Consider the following 13,342-nt stretch of genomic DNA (forward strand, 5'->3'; position numbering starts at 1 on the left):
GAGTAAATAGCCAAATAAAAATTAAGGCAGCCTCGCCCTATAGTGGTGTCAGGCCTGAAGGAAGTGCGAAGCTGGCTGGCCGCCTTTGTTTATTTTTTACTTTTCTCTATTACTTTCTTTCCTTTCACCTCGCTCTCTCTGGTTTTCGCTATTTATTTATTTTTTTCCTCAGTTGCTTCTCATTTTCTTTCCTTCTCTGTCTATCTATTTCTTTCTCTTTCTCACTTTTGCTTTGCTTATTTTCCTTTTCTTTTCTCCACTTTTCGCGTTTTTCTATTCTTTGTTCTCGTATATATTTATTTTTCTCTGTTTACTTAATTCTCCCTGTGTGTCGTGCCCTTTCTTTCTTTTTTTTCTTTCTTTCTTTCTTTCTTTCTTTCTTTCTTTCTCTCTTTCTTTTTGCGCTGTTATCTCGTGCCCGTCAGAGTGTAAATAGGGACATGTTTTTTTTGGGGGGAGTGAGGCACAATAATAAATAGGAGACGAAGAGGAAAAAAAACGATGAAGAAGGCGCGCCATTTCATCGTGACGAAGTGTTTTGTTCGATGTTCACGACAGCGGCAACGCAGCGCCTAAAAGGACTCGCTTGACGCGGCGAAACGTGCACCAAAACGCATACCGCTCCGCTAAAGCTCTGCGCAGTTCGTGAAGTGTTGCACTGATTCTCAGATTCGCCCATCTTTGGGCAATCGAGGACGCCGTACGATGACGCGGCCACTACATGACGTCTTCTCGTGGCGTCAAGCTCAAGTAACAAATTTTGTTGATCAGTTGATCGATATATGGGGTTTAACGTCCCAAAACCACCATATGATCATGAGAGACGCCGTAGTGGAGGGCTCCGGAAATTTCGACCACCTGAGGTTTTTTACCGTGCACCCAAAACTGAGCACACGGGCCTACAACATTTCCGCCTCCATCGGAAATGCCGCCGCCACATCCGGGATCCGAACCCGCGACCTGCGGGTCAGCAGCCGAGTACCTTGGCCACTAGACCACCGTGGCGGGGCTTGTTGATCAGTGACGAGATGACGGGTCACACGATGTGACTCGCTCGCTGGTCAGGTGGGTTGTTTGAGTACGCGGACGGGCGCCGCAGAACCAAGAAGGTGTGGCCTTCACTGCTCAGTTGTAAAGAGAAATCGGGCTATTGTGGTGTGACAGTAGACGAAACGGTGTATACACCGCTGCACTCGAGCGCGAAATGACGCACTTGATGTTGCTGGCCAGTTCGCACGTTCGTTTAATGTTTATGTCACGAAAACGACACAATTTTGCGCCTCCCTGGGCGTTTATCATACACGTAAAATTAATTCGTCCGAGAAAACCCTATCTCCTGGCGGCCAGGTGAAAGAAGGTTCTCGAGTAAATATGAATTAACTTCAGAACTCGGGACGCGGAGCAAGAAACTGTGTGTGTCGGGGGGGGGGGGGGCGGTTGGCGCATGTACGCACCTAAGACGTAAACGTAAAAATTCCCGGGCGTGGGGAGGAATTATTGGTTTGAACTTCCCGCGCTACTCCACGGTCCGAATTCATGCGCTCTACCTACAGGAGGCCCAAAAGGGTGCGAGATGCGGACAGCGAAGCCACCGGGGAACACGCGCTCGATGCCTCCACGAGTCTTCAATTCGATATGAACAGTGAGGGGAATTTACAGCTGCAAATGCTTCTTGGCAAGAAAATGTTCACCGTCCTTGAAAAAAAAAAGCAACATACAGATGACATTTTGAGTGTTAAATGCAAAAAAAAAAACATCAACAACAATGTTTTAACCGTGATAGTTCAGCATATATAAGAAGGCTTTAGTATATAGTCTCTTTGGTCCTGACGTCATTAAATAACTACACTCTGTGCCTGTCTTTCCTCGAATTGATTGATTGACATGTGGGGTCTAACGTCCCAAAACCACCATATGATTACGAGAGACGCCGTAGTGGAGGGCTCCGGAAATTTCGACCACCTGGGGTTCTTTAACGTGCACCCAAATTTCTTCGGAATCTCATAATACTCTAGCGGGCTGGACGTAGCTGAATCAAGTTATCTGCGTCACGTCACTTGTTAATCACAACACCGTAGCGCTGAGGCAACATTTTTTATTCACTCATATGTCGTCCGATCCGTGTATGCTGCGTCTCAACTATGGACTTACTATGACAGTGACCGCGATATCTGCTAAAATGGCGGCTCCAGTCGCAGTAGCGAGGGCCTTTGTACCGCCGCGGGCTATATGCATATGTTAAGAACGTGTTTTTTCAAGCGAGTCGCGATCGCACGAACACTCCAACTTCGTCCGCATAACACGCAGACAAAGTCTCTCGCCCAGAGCGAAACATATAAAGCGATATGTCTATCTATCCACCCTGGAGATATTTGAAACCACTTAATGATTGAAGATAAAACGAAGTGAAGGACGCGAGGAAAGCGTTTCGCTATGCTATCGGGTGTGCATTGAAAAAATAAAACGAAACTTTTCTTCCCGCTATTTATCTATCACTAAAAATATACGCGGTCGCGCATCTGCAAAGGGCGCTCGACTGGAGTCGCCGAGATTTCCTTGCCTCCGTTATATGATTATCGCCACGTTCAGTCATCCTGCGCGTGTGTTCACGGCCATGTAGTACGCAGCCGCTGCTGGGCGTTTTCGTTCCGTTTTCATTTTGTAACTTTTTTCTTTCTGGCCTCCTCGTCCACTTCTCCCATCCTCTTCATAGCCCGTGGGGGAAGCGCCTCCTAAAGGCGGGGCTTTCCTGCAATGGCGCGATATCGTCGTACGTTTCTTTTTCCTTCCTTTTCTTTTACATTTTGTGACGTCATATCCACGTGTAATGGTCAACATAGAGAAAAGGGAAACGCAAATTGCAGCGTTCGAGGAACAAAGAAAATGTAATAAAGAGAGAGAGAGAGAATAAAAAAGGCGTATTACGTCTGCGTACCACGTGGTATTCCGAGCGCACTGATGGACGGAGAGCGGTTTGCAACTGCTGTTTCTTGCCTGTTGCTCGATCAGCCGTTCGACCGTTAGCGTCACTACGTATTGTGCGCCTGGGAGGGAGCAACAACAACCTTGACCTAACGTGATGTGCAGAGGCGAATTGGCGATCTAAAAGCCAGTGTTGTTTGGGTGATCCGCGCGGAGGAGATTCAGCTCGAAGCGAACGCGCGCGTCGTCTGCTTCACCGCCGGCATCGTCTGGTACAAAAGACTGACTTCCAGCCGGCTTCTGTTGCGTCAGATTGCCGTCTACTCGAAAACCGTGAGTTCTGTTTTGATTCTGTCAAAGTAATTTCATTGCTTTGGGAGCTGTTTTTTGTTGTTAAAAGCTTGCGATGGCTTGTTCTTCATTCATTTTTCACCAATATTTTGTTGCAAATGTCACACTGAGGCTTCAGAGACCGCATCGGAATACTTGGTGATCAGAAATTGATTGACAAACTACATGCATTAAGCTTTCGCTGTTTACTTAACGATTTACCCTTCTGAATGAACGCAAAACACTGCTCAAAGGGGGCTAACTCGACAAAGAGTAAGTTTCTCACTAAAACTGAAGCAAAACCACTGATTGAGTAAAGTCGCGTAGGGGTCTCTGAGCACAACAGAAAGACGCGCTTTCAACACTTCCCGCTGTACCTATGTGCTTGTGCTATTGATATGAAAAAAAAAAAACGCAACATTTTCTGAGCTATGTGTACAAAGTAGCTCCTTAAACGCTTTGTAGGCGTCTTTACTCGTATTCTTGCAACTGCCGATCTGACAGATTATATGACCACTGCGGATCGCAAAGGGTGTGTAATAATAATAATAATAATAATAATAATAATAATAATAATAATAATAATAATAATAATAATAATAATAATAATAATAATAATAATAATAATAATAATAATAATAATAATAATAACAATAATAATAATAATAATAATAATAATAACAAAAGTCTGTGGGTATATATACGTAAACCAGTTATTCATTCTAGTTGGGAAATTGCTAAACAGATTTTGAGTTACAAAACGTGGCCCCTTTTGAGTAGCAGTCACGGAGAGGGAATAAACATTTTTATTTTGAATCGTATCGTTCGCTGATATATTTTGCGGTGATAATGATTTTCTAAATGTATTTTTTTGTCCCTGAAACGCTAGAAGTGTGCTACGTTTATTGTGCTACGTATAATAAATGAAATCTTGGTTTATGTGTGGGAACTTACCGCACCGGATACGCTGTATATAAATCGTAGCTGCTTTTATATGCGGGATGGGGAGAGGGAGCTGGATCAGTTAGCAGCCCACCTACTAAAACGTTAGCTTAGGCTCATTGTTTTTCTCTTTTTTTTACAAACGTGTGCAGCGCATAAATAAAGATGAATAAGTCGTCCTACTTTCCGTGATGTGGAATTGCGTTTGTAAATGCGCAGCTTTCAAACGTACTTCAGTTCTCGCTGAATGAATGAACGAATGAATGAATGAATGAATGAATGAATGAATGAATGACAGCTGACTGGAGGCAACGCATACGTACCTCCTGTTTGCGTTTTGCGTATCGACCGATAGAGTCGATGCACCATTACAAGGTCACACTACTGCAGAAGCTTTCATCAATGAAAGACTATATATTGCCAGCAGGGATTATTTTTGAATACAGACCTCACGAGCTGCCGCAGTGGTGGGATACGAGTGCATTAGTGGAACTCTCACGGCAGACCTGCGTATATGCGACTGTAATCTCGACATACTTAGTATGACGTATTCAGTTTACTGACAAACGTCATGTCATGCTGCAGTGAATGGCACTGATTGTGATCACGTGGTTTGTTTATTTCTTTCTCTCTCTCGTTTTTTTTTTTTTTTTACAGCGAAAGATTTTATGAGATCACATCACGGGTCTCGTGCGCACCGTAGTTGTCCACCGCCGCCGGGGTTCGTAACCACTATCGTATGAAATAAGAATAAAAAACTCAGTAAATAAAAAAAACACCGAGAACACAATGTGATTGGAAGCCGGGTCCCCTGCCTACCAGCCTATAGTACTCTACCATTGAGTCACGCCAGTTTCTTTTTTGCCTTATAGGAGTATACTTTTGGTACTTAGCCACGCCGCTGCTTGGAACTACTTTGCAAACTGGCCTTAGGCAGGCTTTATGCTGAGAAAGGAATCGCAATAATATGAGTAATAAAGCGTTTTATAACAGCAAAATAACAACCAGGTGTCCCACAATACGAATTGTGCAACGAGTGGGCCGCCGAATGCTCCAAACCTTTAAAAAAGCTTGACCTTGTCCACCTATTCATACCCACTGTGGGAGATTGTGGGCATCACAAACTCTTCTGGCGTGATTCTTCATCGTCGATCGTCATTATCCGCAACACACACAAAAAAGCACGAAGTTTCTTGCAAGTTTGCAGCGGGTACCACGCTTCTCCGAAGAATGACGAAGGATGGCATAATGAAAGCCTGCCTTACAGAATGTATAATGGCGTAGTGGATGCCTTGCAAGTGTGCTTGCAGCAGATATAGCCAAATAGCGATATAAAAAGGGGGAGGGGGGAGGAGGGGGCTCTCAAAGGCCTATTCCAGCTTTCGCTGTGACAGTGCTGTGAGCTCTGAGCAGGCCCGGCGTTTTTTTTTTTTTAGTTCCAGGTAACATTCGAACTTTTCTTTGCTATCTCCGATATCTCTTAACCTCCCTGCCTTTCCTTGCATTTTTATCTTTCTCTCTCTCCGATATATCTCACTCTCTTTCTGACTTATCTTTGTATACTTCTTCCCTAATTACGTGTGTAGAGTAGCCAACCATAGTTTTCTATGCATACAATTTCTCTGGCTTCCATCTTTCTGTCTGCTTCGTTTCTTGCAGCCTCCCTCTTGCTCTCACTTCGCAAAGGTAGTCTCTCAATGTTATCTCAAATCGCAAATGCTATCTCCGCGATATGTCGAAGATGGCTAAAAAATTGCAAAATAAGTTGTGGCGGAAAGGTAAAGAACGGGGTAATTGTCAACCGCCCGTTTGTAGCACAAATTCATAAGAAAATCCAAGCTATAGGCTGTGGTCCCAGGTTCGATCCCCGTACTAAGAAGGATTTCTTTTTTTTTTTCTTCGACCAAGACTCTCTCTCCCCTCTTGCAGAAAGCCGAATTGATGTCCTCCTGGCTTCGAGCTACAGACGGATAACTGTGAATTATTCGTTTCGTAACCCAGTAGAGCTTAATCATTTCCATACAACTGGGCATCACAATAGGTCCGTATGAAGTACACGTGACGCGTATCGCGCTCTGCCGTCTCGCGGTTTGCAAACAATGATTTGATGCCGGATCCGCGTCGCGGGGAGGCGGGAAGTGGATGACGCGCGGCGCATCCTCGTGCGGGAAAGAAATCGATGTACGCGTACGTGTGTACATACCGAAATACGGAAACCCGTGGCGCGTGGATGTTGTCTTGCTGTGTCTGTACACTTCGTGGTTGCAAGCTCGAGGACTCCTCTACGCGTAACATTTTCATTTTCGCGGTGCCACTAAATTATCTCGTAGGGTTACTTACTTCAATGCACGCTAGAAACGACCTTTAATATATTTCGCTCGGCAAAAGTGTCGTTCACAACGTCTCTTTTATTGCCACTGTGCCGCTAAACTGAGGTTCCTAGAAGTTTAAGGCACTGAAAGCAGTTCATGTATTTTTTTAAATATAGGTTACAGAAGCCGTAAAACACGAATGAACAAATAAATTGGTTTATAGAACATTTTATGTCCTTCTATAAACATTGAAATGTTTTCTTCATTTTTCCTCTACAGTATTAACACGCAATTCATACCTTTAATCTAAAAGGTACGTGTAGCCATAGGATAAATAAATAAATAAATAAATCAATAAATAACTTGCAAAGGAGTGGAGCATCCGTTCCAATGGTGTTGCACAACACCTGCTATAGTTTCAACCTTTTACCTTATATGTGACGTGACTATAAATTACTTCGAGAAACATAGGAGGTACCCCAAAAGCTGTAATAAATAGCTTTTTTTTTCTGTAATACCGCGGGAAGGCTGTCGATTGGCAATCCAGCGATGGAAAGGGTTGTTTGGGTTGGCTTTTACTAGATTTATATTTACGAAATAGTTACTATACAGTATATAGTTTAAGACAATTATTGATGTACCCCATATTTTCCATGGCTTAATTGTCTATTGGAATCACTGGGTTGTGTCTAACAAAAGAAACGAGCCCCTGGTTTTTTTTTTTTATTTTCACTTTCCCCAATCAGCTCGCATGCTCACAAGATCTCGCAGGCTGTACAGGTGAAATGAGAATTGTTTGAAACTGGTCAGCTGCTTTTGTACTACTTCACGATAACATTATCGAACCGGAGCATGCAGTCATTGTTAGCCAAAGATAATGGTTCCCGATATGAGATATAATTATCGCACGACCACGTAGCGCTGGACACATTTTTACAGAAAGCGCATGGTTTTGCGTAACTGCGCGTGGTTATCCCTGTCGTATATCAGCGTCAGCTCACTCTGTAGCGGCGAGAACATGAAGTGTGCAGAGCTTGCATATCAGCACAAAAAATCAGTACGCTCAGAGCAAATCAATCAATCAATCGATCAAATATTCATTAATTTAATCAATCATAAGACAGTAACACTACTGAGTCGAGAGATGGAAGCACGGGTGCTTTGCGAGCAAGCGGGGCGAAAATTCTCTCTCGCATCTGGCCTTCAGTGCGTTGTGCATTCGACATGATGAAATAGTATGCATTCGAGCTTTCAGGTAATTCAAAATTAATCAATCAATTTACAACGAATTATTTTTTTTTTCAATATGCGCACTTGAGGAATGTGTGCGGGATTTAGGGGCTAGCGGTGTGCATTAACTGTAGCGTTTTATACATGCTCACGTGTATACTTTAGTGGTCGGCGAAGAGACACGCTTGACCGACAAACTACTTTCGTTCTTTTTTTTCCTCCGTCATTTATTTAACGGCGACATTCGACCTTCGCAATTACCACAGACGAGCACGATTTTCCTCTTTGCACTGGATGGAGGAAGAAGTATACCGCTGGTCATGGTATAGTATAACGAGCGGTATAACGAGAGCCAAATGTCCCACATCGTTCGTCTCTTCCAGCACGAGCATTTCTTTTACCAATCTTAATCATCAAAACACTTTCCTTACTTTCTGAAGGCGCACACGAATAGTATCTGATATACCCACAAGCGTCGAGTTTCATACAATAACATCTAGAGGGTAATCTGGCGTAGACACTAGCGCCGGATTCCCCTCTGGCTGTTGTTGTATGAAACTCTATGCTCACAAGCATATACCCACTACGCGTCCAGGGGTAACATGCGTATTTCTGCACATTGTTGATTGATTGATAAGTGGGCTTTAACGTCCAAAAACCACCATTTGATTATGAGGGTGCCGTAGTGGAGGGCTCCGGATATTCACTCCACCTGGGGTTCTTTATTGTGCACCCAAATCTGAGCACACGGGCCCACAGCATTTCCGCCTCCACCAAAAATTCAGCCGCCGGAGCCAAGATTTGATCCCGCGACCTGCGGGTCAGCAGCCGAGTACCTCAGCCGCTAGACCTCCGCGGCGAGGCCGTCTGCTCATTGTTGATGCTATTCCTAATTATTATTATAAATCTATAGTCTTTGCGCTTATTAATTGGCGGGCTTTAAAAAAAACACTCGTCGCGTTTTTTCACGACTAGTGCATGTGATTGAGTTTATCCTTTTATCGCGCAATATTACGGGCGAGGACGCTCCCCTGCGTGACATTAGTCTATAGGTTTTTTTTTTTCTTTAACAGTTTCGATCAGGTGTTTGGCTCTTTAGAAAAACACCTGCTTTCAACAAAGATGTGCTGGATATTATTCCCACTTGAAGTAAAGGTTCTAGTTATTTATTCGCATCTATCTCGAATTTTCGCTCGCAGACAACGTTGATTTTTCTCTCACAACCAACGACGCCGACTCCGAAACCGGAATTTATGTGAAACGAGCTCTTTAACGCTTTGGCATTGAAAAAGGAAAGCGAATTCTGGGGTTGTATTCACAACGGCAGTAGGTCGTAAGTGGTCTCTGCGATTGGCTGCTCCCCTTCGCTTATGAAGTCCCGCATAAGGATTAGCGGAACTATTACAAATAATTATAGCGTTAATAAGAGAGATTTTTAAAAACGCGCCCTAATCGATTCGCTTTTTTCTTCTTGTCGCGTTTGGCTCTGTTTTTATTCTAAGCATCCCGCGGAGTACTCATAGCGAAATAGGAAACCTGAGCATGGGACACTTCCCGGTTGCATCGATGGCTGTGTGCGCGCAAGGCCGCCCAGTTGGATGTAGAAAACGGCAACAACGCAATGTAAGGCGAAGAAGCAACTAACACTGACAACAACGAAACAAGGGACAAGGAATATGAAGGAACACAGATTAGTGCTGAACTTGCAATTGAAGTTTATTCCCGAAATGGAGCAGAATATAAAGAAAAAAAAAGAGACACGTGAACGAAAGATTGAAGATCAATATATTGCAGATTGCTGGGCTGTATTGTGTGGTCCTCTTTCTCTTCATTCAGCTAGTTCCAACTATATACACGTTACTTTATGCAAAAAAAATCGCAAGGAGGAATCAACCTATATATACGTCTCTTCCAGTGGTCATCCGCACGGGACAAATAGTGCACTTCTTTTTTTCGTCAAGACGATGGACGGGCTGCTCACGCAGTTATTGCCGAGTCTCCAAATTTCTGCTGCCTCAATTATCTCACGTGCGATTTAAAGTGTGGTTCCCCTTTTGCTTTTTATATATATTGATCTGCAACCTTTTGTTCCCGTGTCGTTTTTCTTTATGTTCTGCTTCGTTTCGTAAATAACCTTCAGTCGCAAGTTCAGCGCTCATCTGCGTTCCTTCCTCGTCTCTTGTTGCGCTGTTGTCGGTATTACGGACCGCCAACTCGCCCAAACATTTGCTCTCAAAATAAGCAAGCACAGGGAAGGGCTTCGGCACTCTTTTCGGCTCTTGTTTCTTCGCCTTGCGTTACGTTGTTGGCATTTTGTAGTAAATGCACCAACCAGCCCAGCAACATGCTTTCACCTGTTGTATTAAGGTGTACAATGAGTATCCACAAAGTTGGCGTAGTGAACGCTTATTATTATGTTTCGCGGCAGAGCGCGAGGTCGTATCATCGATTCTGCGCCGCGGCGGCATGCATTCCGTGCTTGAGCAGGAACGCGACAACACTATTTCACATAGATCTAGGTGCATACGTAAGTACCCCCGAGTGGTTATACAGCGCGGAGTTAGTACCGTAGCTGCTAAACCTAATGGGAGCACACCTTTAATCAGCGTCAAGTGTGTGGAAGACGTTCTCTTTTTAGCGGAAGTGCAGCGTGCGGAGAAGTACTGACGTTAGCCACTCCTATGGGAAAGTCCGTGCTTGTTTTTCAGCCCACTGCCTTCCTCCACACTTTTTCTGCGTGTTCAAACTGTTGATGTAGGGTTGTTCCAGCTTCGCTCAAGCCCGTTTATACATCGCTAGCAAACCAGGGTGGTTTAGACGCTTCAATGAAGAGAGATTGCGTAGTCCTATCACGTGTAACGAAGTGAGAAAGAGAGAGAGAGAGAGAGAGAGAGAGAGAGAGAGAGAGAGAGAGAGAGAGAGAGAGAGAGAGAGAGACGCTAACGCATATGCTTACCATAGTAGAGTTCCAAGTATTCTAAATCGTTAACAACTTTTTCTAAACATACAGCCCGTTAGACCTTGCATAGAATGTTTCTAGGTGGTTAAGCCACACTGAACGGGTTTCAACTTTCCAATAGTAGCGTACCGAGTGCTCTAAATCGTTAACAAATTGTTCTAAACACGTTTCTGGCATGAATATACACTTTTGGTGATCTGTGTTAAGCTTTCCCGCAGCTCCAGTTGCCAACGCCATTGTTCCTTGATTCTTATATATGAGGGAAACCGTTCTGTAATGAAAGCTGAATATGGCGTGCAAAACGCCAGAATTTTATTTCGTTACGCGGTCGTATTTGGGCGCACGAAAAGAAAGGTGCAGTTGTGTCGCTTTACCCTTCTCTATCGCTCGTCCTGTTCACGTGGTGGCTCATGTTAAAGAAGATTTATTACTAGTTAGATGAAGTAGCACAGGAATAGAAGAGTTGCTTTCACGGTGAGAGCTATAAGCGCGCACAGAGATTTCTCGCTCGAAGTATATTGGCAACCGAGAAAACTGAAGGAAGAATAAATGGAGAGAGTTATTAACTTCGAAGCACCAATACGTAGGCATTGTCTACATTGAAACTTCTTTTCTCTATTTCTCCAATTTGATGGCTTCAAAAACACACAGACCGTGCTTGTCTCAGTGGTTGCAACCTCCAGACTGCCAAAAGAGAAATAAAGAAAACAGAAAAAGAAAAAAAAGAGAGAAAAAAAAAGAGAAAGACAAAAAGAAAGAAGGAAGGAAAGAATGAAAGAAAGAAAGAAAGAAAGAAAGAAAGAAAGAAAGAAGTGAGGCGATTGAAGCTCAAGAAAAGAACTGCCGACGAGTAAGTGACGTCTAGGTCGCGATTGACGCACTCGCCAAGGCTTTGACGTCTCCGGCGGCGTTGATGTTGGGGCGGGGCTTTTTAGTTGATGCTTATTATACACGCACACATTATTCCGCGCCGTTTTTCGCCCAAGCTGCGCATGCACGATGAGCTTTCGGGGCTAATTGTACGCCTTGCTCCCTGCCCGACAGTGCGCGTCTAACTTTTTTTCCTCCCTTGAAGTCTGTGATTTGACCCACGATGACAAGCAAGCAGCTCCTTATAAGAGGCGAGGGGTTTTTACACAACCAAGAGACAGCAGCACTGCAGGCTACGTCTTCGCAATGCGTCCTCCTGTATATACCAGTGGGAGGCCATTCACCTGCAGGCGAAACAGTGCTGGGCATGTCTGGAAACTATTATTACCGCGTCGTCATAGTGATGTTTACTAAAATAAATATAAATAAAGGCACGTATGCTCCAGAGGAAGTCCACTGAGGTTGTCGACCGCGGCAACCTATATAACTGTTCTGACAATGACTCTTTTTTTATTTATTCTTTATTCAAGAGTTACCCAGCATTGCCCTAGGGCGCTACAGCGGGGGGGGGGGGGGGGGGCTTACAACAGAGATACAAATATGTCTTCATTTGCACAACATACTTGTTCTTCAGAGAGCTTGTTCCATTCGGCTATACACTTCGGAAAAAAGAATTCTCAAACATGCACGTCCTGGGCCGGTGTTCACGGATTTTGTGTTTGTGATCATTACGCATAGAAACATAAAAAGTGTACTTAAATAATTATCTTTTTTTATGCCTACCTTGTTGTTATATATTAAAAAAACAGTTTTAGCCTTAACCTCCGTCGTCGTGAAGACAAGAATTCGCAAATTCATTTTTTTCCCGTCATTTTGACACTTCCCGTTCTACGGTACCTGCCCAGTACGTACCTGGCTGCTCTGTTTTGGATACCTTCTATTCGAGAAATGAGACTGGCTTCCGAAGGGTTTGGCAAACGTACTCTAATGATGTAACGGATTCGGCAAAATCTGGTGCAATTTCCTTTGCGAATTCATTTTCATATGTGAATTCTTATGATGGAAAAACCGAGTACAGTGAAACAGAAGTGAATTGAACTGGAAAAAGTTTGCCAGAGAATTGCCTATGAAGGGCAGTGGAGCTGTAAATTTGGAGAGGTGAGTATCCACTCCACGATTAGCTCCTTCAAGGCGTCGTTGTTACACGTGCGTATCTTTCGACGCGTTCTCAATAAAAGAAAAAAGAAATACTACCAGGCGGCAACCTTTGCCCAAACGTCCACACGTCTTAAAGCGTCCGTTTCGCTCAGATCATCCATCCGTACCAAAAATGGCTATGCTGGAGTGTACTAGTAGCTTTGCGACGCGTGGCAGCCTATAGCATGGCTGTAACCATATATGGAGTTTCCTAAACTCTATGGCTGTAACAGCGCGTTGGTTGCCTACGCTCCCCCCGAGAAAAAATTGCGGCCGGTGCTTTATCAAGGGATCTTAGCGGCCGGCCAACATGGAGAAGGGCACGACGCGTGTTTCGCTCCAGTCGAGCCGTGGTGTTCCACAACTCTCCAACACGGCGGGAGTGTGCGACCTTCGCCCAATTTCTGCGGACAATAAGCGACGCTTGTCTGCCTTGCACACCGCTTTCTTTGATTCCGCTTTTACCGATAACTTCTACAGCTACCACATTGGTCTGCTTAGTCATTGAGTGTGGGCGGGAGTCATCGGGCTGGAAATGCACGACCAAGCGTCAGCGTGGATGCATGCGGCAAAATACGTA

General features: G+C 44.2%; 1 protein-coding gene across 3 annotated transcripts in view; it reads left to right on the plus strand.

Moving 5' to 3' along the window:
• The window catches only part of LOC119174261 (NADP-dependent malic enzyme), a 144,785-nt gene that overhangs the window by 47,528 nt on the left and 83,915 nt on the right, over nt 1-13,342 (plus strand). The window contains exon 1 of one of the 3 annotated variants that reach the window (XM_075883086.1): nt 3,117-3,255. The exons of the other annotated variants lie outside the window; for them this stretch is intronic. The gene's annotated coding sequence lies outside the window, so the exon portion shown is untranslated. Of the gene's footprint in view, nt 1-3,116; nt 3,256-13,342 lie in introns of those variants that run through there. 3 annotated transcript variants of the gene reach the window in all.

Source organism: Rhipicephalus microplus, unplaced genomic scaffold, assembly GCF_043290135.1.
Source record: "Rhipicephalus microplus isolate Deutch F79 unplaced genomic scaffold, USDA_Rmic scaffold_15, whole genome shotgun sequence".
NCBI classification, from domain to species: Eukaryota; Metazoa; Arthropoda; class Arachnida; order Ixodida; family Ixodidae; genus Rhipicephalus; species Rhipicephalus microplus.